Here is a 13,704-nt window from a genome sequence, read left to right as displayed (position 1 = left end):
TCTGAAGATATTTCCATTTTCACCATAAGCCTCAAAGCACTCCCGAGTTCTCCTTGGCTGACTAACCAAAAAGAGTGTTAGAATACTGCCCAATGAAAATAGGAGTCTAACTCTGTGAGTGAAATTCACGTGACCTAGAGCAGTTTCACGGAAAGTTTCCTTCTGGTTTTTATCAGAGGGTATGTCTTTTGCAGCATATTCTTAAGAGTGTTCCCAAATGTCCTTTCTCAGGTTTCACAGAAACAGTGATTTCAAACTGCTCAATCCAAAGAACGATTTAACTCTATGAGATGAATACACACATCACTAAGCAGTTGCTCCGAAAGCTTCTCTCCAGTTTTGATCTGAAGACGTGTCCTATCTCACCAGAAGTCTCTGTGTGCCACTTAATATCCCCTCACAGTTTTCTAAACGACAGAATTTTCAAACTCAGCAATGCAGTGTAAGCTTTAACTCTCTGAAATGAAAAATATCACCTTTTCAGTTTTACAGGAACAGAGTTCAAAAACTGTCTTATGAGGAAAGAGATATAACTCCCTGAGTGAAATGCACACATCACAAAGCAATTTCTCAGAAAGCTTCTCTTCAGTTTTTAATCTGAAGATATTTCCTATTACCCCACAGGCCTGAATGGGCTCCAGAATGTCCCTTCGACAATCCATCGATGACGCAATTTCAAAACTGCATTATAGAAAGAAAGTTTTATCTATGTGAGAGGAATAGACATTTCTATCACAATGCCGTTTCACAGAAAGCTTCTTTCCAGTTTTTGTCAGAGGATACTTCCTTTTTCACCATAGCCATCCATATACTCCCGAATGCCACCTGAGAGCATTTTCTAAAAACGGGATTCCCCAATCCTCTCTGAGAAGAGAGGTATATCTCTGCGAGTGGAATGCACACGTCACAAAGTAGCTCCTCGGAAATCTTCTCTCCAGTGTCTATCTGAATACATTTCCGTTTTCAGCATAAGCCTCAAAACGCTCCCTAGTATGCCTTAGCTGACTAAACTAAAATAGTGTTAGAATACTGCCCAATGAAAACAGGAACTTAACTGTATAAGTGGACTTCACGTGACCTAGACTAGTTTCACAGAAAGTTTTTTTTCTGGTTTTTATCGGAGGGTATTTCTTTTTCAGCATATTCTTAAGAGCGTTCCCAAATGTCCTTTCTCATGTTCCACAGAAACAGTGATTTCAAACTGCTCAATCCAAAGAATGATTTAACTCTATGAGATGAATACACACATCAAAAAGCAATTGTTCTGAAATCTTCTCTCCAGTTTTCAACAAAACTCTGGGCGCCACTTAATATCCCTTTACAGATCTTCCAAACTAAGCACGTAATGTAAGCTTTAATTCTCTGAAATGAATGCGCAAGTCAGAAAGCAGTTTCTTGGAACGCTTCTTTCTCGAATTTTTTTCAGGGTATTTCACTTTTCGCCGTAGTCTTCAATGTGCTGCAAAATATCACTTTTTCAGTTTTATAGGAAGTGTTTAAACACTGCCTTATGAGAAAATGTTTATAACTCCCTGAGTGGAATGCACACATCACAAATCCGTTTCTCAGAAATCTTCTCTCAAGTTTTTATCTGAAGATATTGCCTATTTCCCCACAGGCCTGAATGTGCTTCCGAATGACCCTTCGCGAATCCATCCATGACTCAGATCCAAAACTGCGTAATAGAAGGAAAGTTTTATCTCTGTGAGATGAATAGACATATCTATCACAAAGCAGTTTCAGAGAAAGACTCTTTCCAATTTTTGTCTGAGGATACTTCCTTTTTCACCATAGCCATCCATATACTCCCAAATGTCTCCTGGTAACTTTTCCTCCAAACAGGATTACCCAATCCTCTTTGAGGAGGAAAGTATAACTCTTTCAGTGGAGGGCACATATCACAAAGCAGCTCCTTGGAAATGTTCTCTCCAGTGTCTATCTGAAGATATTTCCGTTTTCACCATAAGCCTCAAAGTGTTCCTGAGTATCCCTTAGCTGACTAACCTAAAACAGTGTTAGAATACTGCTCAATGAAAACAGAAGCTTAACTTTGTGTGTGGAATTCACGTGACCTAGGGCAGTTTCCAGTTTATCTCTGAGGATATTTCCTTTTTCACCATAGCCGTCCAGATACTGCCAAATGTCCCCTGGTAACTTTTTCTCCAAAAGGCATTTCCCAATCCTCTATGAGAAGAAAAGTATAACTCTGTGAGTGGAATGCACATGTCACAAAGCAGCTCCAGGGAAAGATTCTCTCCAGTTTCTGTCTGATCATATTTCCTTTCTCACTGTAAGACTCAAAGCATTTCCGAATATCCCTTCACACGCTAAACATAAACAGTGCTAGAAAACTCTTCAATGAAAAGGGAAGCTTAACTGAGTGAGAGGAATTCACATGACACATAGAAGTTTCACAGAAAGCTTCCTTCTGGTTTTCATCTGAGGATATTTCTTTCTCCATATTCCAAACATCAATCCCAAATGTCCTTCCTCAGATACCACAGAAAAAGTTATTTCAAACTGCTCAATCCAAGGAATGGTTTAACTCTATGAGATGAATACACACGTCACAAAGCAGTTACTCAGAAACCTTCTCTCCAGTTATCATGGGAAGATATTTCCTTGCTCACCACAGGCCTCTTGAGCACCACTTAATATCCCTTGGCATATTCCTCAAAGACAGAGTTTGCAAACTGGGCAATGTAGAGTACACTTTAATTCTGTGAAGTGAATGCATATATCAGAGAGCAGTTTCTTGGAACGCATCTTTCTGGGTTTTACTTGAGGTTAGTTCACTCTTTGCCAAAGTCTTCAATGCACTGCAAAATATCACATTTTCAGTATTACAGGAACAGTGTTCAAACACTGCCTTATGAGAAAAGAGGTAAAACTGCCTGAGTGGAATGCACACATCACAAAGCAGTTTCTCAGAATACTTCTCTCCCGTTTTTATCTGCAGATATTTCCTATTTACAGACAGGGCTGAATGTGGTCCCGAATATCCCTTTGCGAATCCGACCATGACACAGTTTCAAAACTGCACAATGGAAAGAAAGTTTTATCAATCTGAGATGAATAGATAAATGTATCACAAAGCAGTTTCACAGAAAGTTTCTTTCCAGTTTTTGTCTGAGGATACTGCCTTTTTCACCATAGCCGTTCATATACTCCTGAATGTCCCCTGAGAGCATTGTCTGAGGGTATTTCCCTTTTCACCATAGCCGTCCATATACTCCCGAATGTCCCCTGGTAGTTTTTCTCCAAACGGGATTCGCCCATCATGTATGAGAAGAAAAGTGTAACTCTGTGAGTGGAATGCACACGTCACAAAGCAGCTCCTGGGAAATCTTCTCTTCAGTATCTATCTGAAGATATTTTCATTTTCACCATAAGCCTCAAAGCGCTCCCAAGTATCCCTAAGGTGACAAACCTAAAACAGTGTTAGCATACTGCTCAATGAAAACAGAAACATAACTGTGCGAGTGGATTTCACGTAACCTGGAGCAGTTTCACAGAATGTTTCCTTCTGGTTTTTATCGAAGGGTGTTTCTTTTTCAGCATATTCTTAATAGCTTTCCCAAATGTCCTTTCTCAGATTCCATGGAAACAGGGATTTCAAACTGCTCAATCCAAAGAATGATTTGACTCTATGAGTTCAATACGCACATCACAAAGCAGTTACTCCGAAAGCTTCTCTCCAGTTTTCATCGGAAGACGTTTCATTTCTCACTACAAGACTCCAGGCGACTCTTAATATCCCTTCCCAGATTCCTCAAAGACTGAGTTTCCAAACTGAGTAATGTAGTAAAAGTTTTAACTCTCTGAAATGAATGCATACTTCGGAGAACAGTTTCATCTAATGCTTCCTTCTGGGTTTTATTTCAGGATCTTTCACCTTTCGCCATACTCTTCAAAGTGGTGCAAAATATCTCTTTTTCAGTTTTACAGGAGCAATGTTCAAACACTGCCTTGTGAGAAAAGATGTATAACTCCCTAAGTGGAACACACACAACACAAAGAAGTTTCTCAGAAAGCTTCTCTCCTGTTTTTGTCTGAAGATATCTCCTATTTCCCCACAGGCCTGAATGTGCTATCGAATGTCACTTCGCGAATCCGTCCATGACGCAGTTTCAATACTGCATAATAGAAAGTAAGTTTTATCTATGTGAGATGAATAGACATATCTATCATAAAGCAGCTTCAAAGAAAGCTTCCTTAAAGTTTTTGTCTGTGGAGATTTCCTTTTTCACCATAGGCATCCACATACTCCCGAATGTCCCCTGGTAGAGTTTTCTCAAAACTGGATTCCTTAATCATCTATGAGCAGAAAAGTATAACTCCATGAGTGGAATGCAGACATCACAAAGCAGCTCCTCGGAAATCTTCTCTCCGGTATCTATCTGAAGATATCTCCATTTTCACCGTAAGCCTCAAAGCGCTCCCGACTATCCCTTAGCTGTCTCACCTAAAACAGTGTTACAACACTGCTCAATGAAAACAGAAGCTTATCTGAGGTAGTGGACTTCACGTGACTTAGAGCAGTTTCACAGAATATTTACTTCTGGTTTTTACTGGAGAGAATTTCTTTTTCAGCATATCCATAAGAGCGTTCCCGAATGTTCTTTCTCAGGTTCCACAGAAACAGTGATTTCAAACTGCTAAATCCAAATAATGATTTAACTCTATGAGACGAATACACACATCACAAAGCAGTTGCTCCAAGAGCTTCTCTGCAGTTTTCATCGGAAGACATTTCCTTTCTCACCACAAGCCTCCGGGCGCCACTTAATATCCCTTCAAAGATTCCTCAAAGACAGAGTTTCCAAACTGGGCAACAAAGTGTAAGCTTTAACTCTGAAATGAATGCACACGTCAGAGAGCAGTTTCTTGGAATGGTTCTATCTGTGTTTTATTTCCGGATTTTCACTTTTCACCATAGTCTTCAATGCACTGCAAAATAACACTTTTTCAGTTTTACAGGAACAGTGTTCAAACACTGCCTTATGTGTAAGAGGTATATCTCCCTGAGTGGAATGCACACATTGCAAAGCAGTTTCTCTGAAAGCTTCTCTCTAGTTTTTATCTGAAGAAATGTCCTATTTCCCCACAGGCCTGAATGTGCTCACGAATGTCCCTTCGCAAATCTGTCCATGTTGCGGTTTCAAAACTGTATAATAGAAAGAAGGTTTTATCTATATGAGATGAATAGACATATCTATCACAAGCAGTCTCACAGAAATCTTCTTTACAGCTTTTGCTGAGGACATTTCCTTTATCACCATAGCCATCCATTTACTCCCGAATGTCCCCTGGTAGCTTTTTCTCCAAAAGGGACTCCCCAATTGTCTATGAGAATAAAAGTATAACTCTGTGAGTGGAATGCAGACGTCACAAAGCAGCTCCTTGGAAATCGTCTCTCCAGTATCTATCTGAAGATACTTCCGTTTTCACTGTAAGCCTTAAAGTTCTCCCGAGTATCCCATAGCTGACTAACCTAAAACATTGTTAGAATACTGCTCAATGTAAACAGAAGCTTAACTGTGCGAGTGGCCTTCATGTGACCTAGAGCAGTTTCACAGAAAGTTTCCTTCTGTTTTTTATCGGAGGGTATTTCTTTTTCAGCATATTTTTAAGAACGTTCCCAAGTGTCCTTTCTCGGGTTCCACAGAAATGGTGATTACAAAATGCTAAATCCAAATAATGATTTAACTCTATGAGATGAATACACACATCACAAAGCAGTTGCTCCGAAACCTTCTCTCCAGTTTTCATCGGAAGACGTTTCCTTTCTCACCACAAGCCTCTGGGCGCCACTTAGTATCCCTTCACATATTCCTAAAAGACAGAGTTTCCAAGCTGGATAATGTAGTGTAAGCTTTAAATCTCTGAAGTGAATGCGCATGTCAGAGAGAAGTTTCTTGGAACGCTTCTTTCTGTGTTTTATTTCCAGATATTTTACTTTTTGCCATAGTCTTCAATGCGCTGCAAAATATCACTTTTTCATTTTTACAAGAACAGTGTTCAAAGACTGCCTTATGAGAAAATAGGTATAACTCCCTGAGTGGAATGCACACATCACGAAGTTTTGTCTCAGAAAGCTACTCTCCTGGACTTATCTGAAGATATTTCCTACTTCCCCACAGGCCTGAATGTGCTCCCGAATGTCCCGTCATGAATCCGTCCATGACGCAGTTTCTAACTGCATAATAGAAAGAAGGTGTTTATCTATGTGAGACAAAGAGACATATTTATCACAAAGCAGTTTCACAGAAAGCTTCTTTCCAGTTTTTGTCTGAGGATATTTGCTTTTCCACTGTAGCCATCCATATACTCCCGAATGATCCCTGGTAGCTTTTTATGAAAGCGTGATTCCCCAATCCTCTATGAGAAGAAAAGTATTACTCTGTGAATGGAATGAATGCATCACAAAGCAGCTTCTCAGAAATTTTCTCTCCAGTATATATCTGAAGATATTTCCATTTTCACCGTAAGCCTCAATGTGCTGCGGAGTATCCCTCAGCTGACTAACCTAAAACAGTGTAAGACTACTGCTCAATGAAAACAGAAGTTTAACTGTGCGAGTGGACTTCACATGACCTAGAGCACTTTCACAAAACGTTTCCTTCAGGTTTTCATTGGAGGTTATTTCTTTTTCAGCATATTCTTAAGAGCATTCCCAAATGTCCTTTCTCAGATTCCACAGAAACACTGATTTCAATCTGCTCAATTCAAAGAATGATTTCACTCTATGAGATGAAAACACACATCACAAAGCAGTTGCTCCAAAAGCCTCTCTCCAGTTTTCTTCAGAAGACATTTCCTTTCTCACCACAAGCCTCCAATCGCCACTTAATATCCCTTCACAGATTCCTCAGAGACAGAGTTTCCAAACTAGGCAACATAATGTAAGCTTTAACTCTCTGAAATGAATGCGCACGTCAGAGAGCAGTTTTTTGGAATGCTTCTTTCTGGGTTTTATTTCAGGATATTTCACTTTTCACCATAGTCTTCAATGTGCTGCAAAAATCACATTTTCAGTTTCACAGGAACAGTGTTCAAACACTGTCTTATGAGAAAAGAGGTATAAGACCCTGAGTGGAATGCACACATCACAAAGCAGTTTCTCAGAAAGCTTCTCTCCAGTTTTTATCTGCAGATATGTCCTATTTCCCCACAGTCCTGAATGTGCTCTCAAATATCCCTTCGCGAATCCTTTCATTACGCGGTTTCATAACTGCCTAATAGAAAGACAGTTTTATCTATGTGAGATGAATAGACTTATCTATCACAAAGCAGTTTCACAGAAAGCTTCTTTCCAGTTTTTGTCTGTGGATATCTCCTTTTTCACCATAGTCGTCCATATACTCCCGAATGTTCCCTTTTAGCTTTTTCTCCAAACGGGATTCCCCAATCCTCTATGAGAAGAAAGGTATAATTCTGTGAGAGAAATGCATACATCACAAAGCAGCTCCTCGGAAAACTTCTCTCGAGTTTCTACCTGATCATATCTCCTTTCTCACTCTAAGATTCAAAGCATTTCCGAATATCCCTTCACACGCTAAAGATAAACAGTGTTAGAAACTTCTTCAATGAAAAAGGAAGCTTAACTGAGTGAGAGGAAATCACATGACACATAGCAGTTTCACAGAAAGCTTCCTTCTGGTTTTCATCTGAGGATATTTCTTTCTCCATATTCCAAAGAGCGATCCCAAATGTCCTTCCTCAGATACCACAGAAACGGTTATTTCAAACTGCTCAATCCAAGGAATGGTTTAACTCTATGAGATGAATACACACATCTCAAAGCAGTTGCTCAGAAATATTCTCTCCAGTTATCATGGGAAGATATTTCCTTGCTCACCACAGGCCTCTGGGGCACCACTTAATATCCCTTCCCATATTCCTCACAGACAGAGTTTGTAAACTGGGCAATGTAGAGTACACTTTAATTCTTTGAAGTGAATGCACATATCAGAGAGCAGTTTCTTGGAACACATCTTTCTGGGTTTTACTTGAGAATAGTTCACTCTTCGCCGTAGTCTACAATGCAATGCAAAATATCACATTTTCAGTTTTACACGAACAGTGTTCAAACACTGCCCTATGAGAAAAGAGGTAAAACTCCCTGAGTGGAATGCACACATTACAAAGCAGTTTCTCAGAAATCTTCTCTCCAGTTTTTATGGGAAGATATCTCCTATTTCCCCACAGGCCTGAATGTGATCCCGAATGTCCCTTTGCAAATTGGTCCCTGATGCAGTTTCAAAACTGCGTAATAGAAAGAAAGTTTTATCTATGCGAGATGAATGGACATATCTATCACAAAACAGTTTCACAGAGAGCTTCTTTCCAGTTTCTCTGAGGATATTTTCTTTTTCACCATAGCCGTTCATATACTCCTGAATGTCCCCTGGTAGCTTTTTCTCCAAACGTGATTCCCCAATCCTCTATGAGAAGAGAAGTATGACTCTCTGAGTGGAATGTACACGTCAAAATCAGCTCCTCTGAAATCTTCTTTCCAGTATATATCTGAAGACATTTGCGTTTTCATGAAAGCCTCAAATTGCTCCCAAGTAACTCTTAGCTGAGTAAACTGAAACAGTGTTAGAATACTGTTCAATGAAAGGAAAAGCTTAACTGTGTGAGTGGAATTCAAATGACACAGAGTAGTTTCACAGAAGGTTTCCTTCTCCTTTTTATTAGAAGGTATTTCTTGTTCAGCATATTTTTAAGAGTGTTCCCAAATGTCCTTTCTCAGGTTCCACTGAAAGAGTGATTTCAAACTGCTCAATTCAAAAAATGACTTACCTCAATGAGTTAAAAACACAGATCACTGGCAGTTGTTCAGAAATATTCTTTCCAGTTTTCTACGGAAGAAATTTCTGTCCTCCCCACAGGAACCCAGTTGCCACTTATTCTCCCTTTGCAGAAACCTCAAAGACAGATTTTGCAAAGTGGGTAGTGTAGAGTAATCTTCAGCTTTGTGAAATGAATGCACATATCAGAGCGTAGTTTCTTGGAATGCTTCTTTCTGATTTTTACTTAAGGATATTTCACGTTCTGCCATAGTCTTCAATGCGCTCTCAATTATCACATTTTTGGTTTTACAGGAACAGTGTTCAAACACTATCTTTTGAGAAAAGAGGTATAACTACCTGAGTGGAATGCGCACATCACAAAGCAGTTTCTCAGAAAGCTTCTCTCCAATTTTTTCTGTAGATATTTCCTTTTTCACCGTAGGCCTGAATGTGCTCCTGAATGTCCCTTCGCGAATCCGTCCATGTTGCAGTTTCAAAACTACATAGTAGAAAGAAGGTTTTATCTATGTGAGATGAATAGATGTATCTATTCAAAGCAGTTTCACAGAAAGCTTCTCTCCAGTTTTTGTCAGAGGATATTTCCAATTTCACCATTGCTGTCCATATACTCCCAAGTGTCTCTTTGTGGCTATTTCTCCCAGAGGGATTTCCCAATCCTCTCTGACAGGAAAGGTATAATTCTGTGAGTGGAATGCACACATCACAAAGCAGCTCCTCGGAAAGCTTCTCTCCAGTTTCTATCTGAAGTTATTTTCTTTTTCACCATAAACCTCACAGCGCTCCCAAATATCCCTTCACAGACTAAACAAAAACAGTGTTAGAATACTGCTCAATGAAAACAGAAGCTTAACTGTGCGAGTGGAATTTACACTACACAAAGGAGTTTCACAGAAAGCATCCTTCTGGTTTCTATCTGAGGTTATTTCTTTTTCAGGATACACTAAACAGCGTTCCCAAACGTCCTTTCACAGATTCCACAGAAAGTGATTTCAAACTGCTCAACTCAAAGAATGATTTAACTCTATGAGATGAATACAAACATCACAAAAGAATTGCTCAGAAAGTTTCTCTCCAATTGTCAACAAAGAGGTTTCCTTGCTCACCACAGGCCTCTGATTGCTGCATAATATCCCTTTGCAGAATCCTCAAAGAGAGATTTTCCAAATTGAGAAATGTAGAGTAAGCTTTAACTCTGTGAAATTAATGGACATGTCAGAGAGCAATTTCTTGGAATGCTTCCTTCTGGGTTTTATTGGACGACATTTCATTTTTTGCCATAGTCTTCAATGTGCTCTAAATATCACTTCTTTAGCGTTACAGGAACAGTGTTCAAACAGTGTCTTATGAGAAGAAAGGTATAACTCCCTGAGTGGACTGCACACATCACCAAGCAGTTTCTCAGAAAGCTTCCCTCCAATTTTTTATCTGACGATATTTCCTTTTTCACCATAGGCAAGAATGTGATCCCGAATATCTCTTCATGGATTCATCCATGACGGAGCTTCCAAGCTGCGTAATGCAAAGAAATCTTAATCTATGTGAGATGAATACACATACCACAGAGCACTTTCATAGAAAGATTCTTTCCTGTTTTTGTCTGAGGCTATTTCCCTTTTCACATTAGGCATCAACATGCTCCCAAATATCACTTGGTACCTTTTTCTACAAAAGAGTTTCCCCGATGCTGTATGAGAAGAGAGATATAGCACTGTCAATGGAATGCAGACATCATACAGCAGTTCCTCAGAAAAGTTCTCTCCAGTTTCGGTCTGAACATATTTTCTTTTTCACCACAAGCCTGAAAGTGCTCCCGAATATCCCTTCACATGCTAAAGATACACAGGGTTAGAAAACTGCTCAATGAAAAGAGAGGCTTTCACATGAACAGTATTCAAATACTGACTTATGGAAAAAGAGGTATATCTCGCAGAGTGAAATGCACAGATAACAAAGCAGTTTCTCAGAAAGCTTCTCTCCAGTTTTTATCTGATGATATTTTCTTTTTCACTATACTCCTGAATGTGCTCCCAAATGTCCCTTCGTGGACCCATCCATGATGGAATTTCCAAGCTGCGTAATATAAAGAAAGCTTTATCTATGTGAGATGAATACACATAGCACAGAGCAGTTTCACAGAACGCTTCTTTCCAGTTTTTATCTGAAGATATTTCCTTTTTCACCACAGTCCTGAAAGTGCTTCCGAATGTCCCTTTGAGGTTCTGTCCATGACGGTTTCCAAGCTGCGTAATGTAAAGAAAGCTTTATGTATGTGAGACGAATACACATATCACAGAGCAGTTTCATAGAAAGTTTCCTTCCAGTTTTTGTCTGAGACTATTGCCCTTTTCACCATACGATTCCACATGCTCCCAAATATCACTTGGTACCTTCTTCTCCAAAGGGTTTCCCCGATGCTGTATGAGAAGAGAGGTATAACACTGTGTGTTGAATGAACATGTCACAAAGCAGTTCCTCGGAAAGCTTCTCTCCAGTTTCCATCTGAATATATTTCCTTTTTCACCATAAGCCTCAAAGCATTCCCAAATATCACTTCACATGCTAAACATAAACAGGGTTAGAAAACTGCTCAATGAAAAGAGAGGTTTAACTGAGTGAGTGGAATTAAGACGACACAGAGCAGTTTCACAGAATGCTTCCTTTTGGATTTTACCTGAGGATATTTCTTTCTCCATATTCTTTTTTCTTTTTTTTAATTTTTTTTTTATTTTTTAATTTATTTATTATTATTATACTTTAAGTTGTAGGGTACATGTGCATAACGTGCAGGTTTGTTACATATGTATACTTGTGCCATGTTGGTCTGCTGCACCCATCAACTCGTCATTTACATCAGGTATAACTCCCAATGCAATCCCTCCCCCCTGCCCCCTCCCCATGATAGGCCCCGGTGTGTGATGTTCCCCTTCCTGAGTCCAAGTGATCTCATTGTTCAGTTCCCACCTATGAGTGAGAACATGCGGTGTTTGGTTTTCTGTTCTTGTGATAGTTTGCTAAGAATGATGGTTTCCAGCTGCATCCATGTCCCTACAAAGGACGCAAACTCATCCTTTTTTATGGCTGCATAGTATTCCATGGTGTATATGTGCCACATTTTCTTAATCCAATCTGTCACTGATGGACATTTGGGTTGATTCCAAGTCTTTGCTATTGTGAATAGTGCTGCAATAAACATACGTGTGCATGTGTCTTTATAGCAGCATAATTTATAATCCTTTGGGTATATACCCAGTAATGGGATGGCTGGGTCATATGGTACATCTAGTTCTAGATCCTTGAGGAATCGCCATACTGTTTTCCATAATGGTTGAACTAGTTTACAATCCCACCAACAGTGTAAAAGTGTTCCTATTTCTCCACATCCTCTCCAGCACCTGTTGTTTCCTGACTTTTGAATGATCGCCATTCTAACTGGTGTGAGATGGTATCTCATTGTGGTTTTGATTTGCATTTCTCTGATGGCCAGTGATGATGAGCATTTTTTCATGTGTCTGTTGGCTGTATGAATGTCTTCTTTTGAGAAATGTCTGTTCATATCCTTTGCCCACTTTTTGATGGGGTTGTTTGTTTTTTTCTTGTAAATTTGTTGGAGTTCTTTGTAGGTTCTGGATATTAGCCCTTTGTCAGATGAGTAGATTGCAAAAATTTTCTCCCATTCTGTAGGTTGCCTGTTCACTCTGATGGTAGTTTCTTTTGCTGTGCAGAAGCTCTTTAGTTTAATGAGATCCCATTTGTCAATTTTGGCTTTTGCTGCCGTTGCTTTTGGTGTTTTAGACATGAAGTCTTTGCCCATGCCTATGTCCTGAATGGTACTACCTAGGTTTTCCTCTAGGATTTTTATGGTATTAGGTCTAACATTTAAGTCTCTAATCCATCTTGAATTAATTTTCGTATAAGGAGTAAGGAAAGGATCCAGTTTCAGCTTTCTACTTATGGCTAGCCAATTTTCCCAGCACCATTTATTAAATAGGGAATCCTTTCCCCATTTCTTGTTTCTCTCAGGTTTGTCAAAGATCAGATGGCTGTAGATGTGTGGTATTATTTCTGAGGACTCTGTTCTGTTCCATTGGTCTATATCTCTGTTTTGGTACCAGTACCATGCTGTTTTGGTTACTGTAGCCTTGTAGTATAGTTTGAAGTCAGGTAGCGTGATGCCTCCAGCTTTGTTCTTTTGACTTAGGATTGTCTTGGAGATGCGGGCTCTTTTTTGGTTCCATATGAACTTTAAAGCAGTTTTTTCCAATTCTGTGAAGAAACTCATTGGTAGCTTGATGGGGATGGCATTGAATCTATAAATTACCTTGGGCAGTATGGCCATTTTCACGATATTGATTCTTCCTATCCATGAGCATGGTATGTTCTTCCATTTGTTTGTGTCCTCTTTTATTTCACTGAGCAGTGGTTTGTAGTTCTCCTTGAAGAGGTCCTTTACATCCCTTGTAAGTTGGATTCCTAGGTATTTGATTCTCTTTGAAGCAATTGTGAATGGAAGTTCATTCATGATTTGGCTCTCTGTTTGTCTGTTACTGGTGTATAAGAATGCTTGTGATTTTTGCACATTAATTTTGTATCCTGAGACTTTGCTGAAGTTGCTTATCAGCTTAAGGAGATTTTGGGCTGAGACAATGGGGTTTTCTAAATATACAATCATGTCATCTGCAAAGAGGGACAATTTGACTTCTTCTTTTCCTAACTGAATACCCTTGATTTCTTTCTCTTGCCTGATTGCCCTAGCCAGAACTTCCAACACTATGTTGAATAGGAGTGGTGAGAGAGGGCATCCCTGTCTTGTGCCAGTTTTCAAAGGGAATTTTTCCAGTTTTTGCCCATTCAGTATGATATTGGCTGTGGGTTTGTCATAAATAGC

This window comes from Theropithecus gelada, chromosome 19 (genome assembly GCF_003255815.1).
Source record: "Theropithecus gelada isolate Dixy chromosome 19, Tgel_1.0, whole genome shotgun sequence".
Lineage (NCBI taxonomy): Eukaryota > Metazoa > Chordata > Mammalia > Primates > Cercopithecidae > Theropithecus > Theropithecus gelada.
The sequence above is the reverse complement of the archived record's forward strand: the minus strand, read 5'-3'. Positions refer to the sequence as shown.